This window comes from Egretta garzetta, unplaced genomic scaffold (assembly GCF_000687185.1).
Source record: "Egretta garzetta isolate BGI_Z169 unplaced genomic scaffold, ASM68718v1 scaffold100, whole genome shotgun sequence".
Lineage (NCBI taxonomy): Eukaryota > Metazoa > Chordata > Aves > Pelecaniformes > Ardeidae > Egretta > Egretta garzetta.
The window spans coordinates 1,694,187-1,696,024 of record NW_009258265.1 but is presented as its reverse complement, the minus strand read 5'-3'; the positions used below and the strand labels follow the sequence as shown (position 1 = coordinate 1,696,024).

At 66.1% G+C, this 1,838-nt stretch overlaps 1 protein-coding gene across 2 annotated transcripts in view; it reads left to right on the top strand.

Moving 5' to 3' along the window:
* The first annotated feature begins 62 nt into the window (after positions 1-62).
* The window catches only part of RAMP2 (receptor activity modifying protein 2), a 6,001-nt gene continuing 4,225 nt past the window's right edge, over positions 63-1,838 (top strand). The window contains exons 1-4 of one of the 2 annotated variants that reach the window (XM_035903778.1): positions 63-424; positions 592-618; positions 956-1,092; positions 1,199-1,292. The gene's annotated coding sequence lies outside the window, so the exon portion shown is untranslated. Of the gene's footprint in view, positions 425-591; positions 619-955; positions 1,093-1,150; positions 1,293-1,838 lie in introns of both variants that reach the window. The other variant, XM_035903784.1, reaches the window with a different exon arrangement.

The window sequence follows — 1,838 nt, the reverse complement described above, 5'->3', positions numbered from 1 at the left end:
GGGCTGTGTCCCCACAGGGTCCCCAGCCCATTTCTCCCCTCCATCCCAACGTGTTCATGCTGGGCGTTAGTTCCCCTGGCCCCTCCTGGCCTCCCCTTGGAGGGTGCTCTGGGCAGGCTTTGCCATGCGCTTCCCTGCCCCTGGCGTTGGTGTTTGCTCAGAAACTGCTCTGCCCTGGTTGCAAAGGCCAAGGCACAACCAGGAGCCTCCTGCTCCCCTTGCCTTCCCTCAGCCCAGTCACCTCTGCTGTGCTCACCTCGGCCTGGGAGGAGGAGGAGGGGTCCCTCGTGTGCTGGGACCACCCCAGCCAGTGCCCCAAAGCCAGCTGGGCACTGGGGCTGTCCCTGCCTGTGCAGCCCTGGCACCCCGTGTCTCCTTGCTGCAGGGCGTGGGGATGCCGAGTATGGGGACCTTGAAGACGAAGGTAAGACACTGATGCCATCGTCCCAGTGTAGCTCTGGCCCTGGCTGCCTCAGCATTGCCATGGCTGTGAGATCTGCTGCTGGTGGAGGGGGTGTCTGCACCCCCAGGGGATGGGACCGTGCCCTTGCACAGTCCTGCAGGTCCTGACAGCACCGTCTGTCCTTCCAGGTTACTACCTGTACCTGGACGAGGACGGTGAGTAGAGCTCCCCTCCTGTGATCCTGGCTGTCCTCCCCATCCACCCACAGACCTCAGTGGGCCCTGTGTAATCTGTGCTGGGGTTCACAAGAGCCCAGGTCCCAGTTTGGCTGAGCCTATGGGGCCTTCTCGGCCACAGGCAGCCCTGGCAGCCCCAGCGTGGGACCCCCAGGGCTGCATGTTGGACTTCCACACAGCAAAGTGGATGCCCAACCCATGCTGGGCAGAGCTGGGTGTCCACCCAGGGGTGTCCCCAAACATCCCCTGAAACCGGGCTCAGGGGAAGAGCTGGGGGGGTGAAGTGGCATTCCAGGGTCTGGCTGGTGCTCTACAGGACCGCCAGAGGTGCTAGGGGGGGCAGCCCGCTGCCAGGACACCTACCAGGACTGGATCTCCCTCTACTGCTGGGCCCCCTTCCACGCCACCCTCATGGCTACCCCCCCGGCTTTTTTGCTGGGACCAGATCAGCAGGTGGGTTGGTGTCAGCCCCGGTGGTGCCGAATGCACACTTGGAGCGGGACCTTTGCAGGGCTGCTGCGGTGGATGTGTCACCGGCCTTACGCTGCCCCCTCCGCAGCACCTACAGCGAGCTCTCCGGCTGCACCCAGCTGCTGGCCCAGCTGCTCTCCTGCCCCTGGCCCAGTGCCGTCCTCGACGCCTTCTTCCTGCAGGTCCACGCCGAATACTTCACCAACTGCACAGGGGCTGAGCCCCCCAGGCTGGGCGAGCTGCCCCCTGGGATGGCTGTGGCTGTGGCCGTGGGGCTCAGCTGCCTTGTGCCCCTTGCCACTGCCCTCACGCTCAGCAGAGCCTGGAGAGGGGCTCAAACCCCAGCGGGCAGCTACCCAGCCCCTGCCTGCCCCTGAGGGGCTGGCAACTGCCCCTTTCCCTCCCAGCCCTGGGAACTAATGAGTGGGATGAGTGGGCTGTGGGTGAAGGGGACAGGGCAGAGCAGGGTCGGGGGTCTGGGTATCCCTGAGGATGGAGCGGGTCCTGTGGCATGGGGGAGGCTGGGCTGGGGGCTCTGGGTTCCTGCATCTGCCCGGGGCGGGGGAAGCATTGAGAGAAGGGTCCCGGGTGCTGCGGTCCTGACCCTGCATGGGCTGAGCCCCCTCCTCAGCACCCCAGGGTGGGGGCTGGCAGGGAGCACCAGGGATGCCAGGCTGGGGCAGGGAGCCCCTGGCCTTGGCTGGCAGGCACCATCCTGTCCCTGCCCA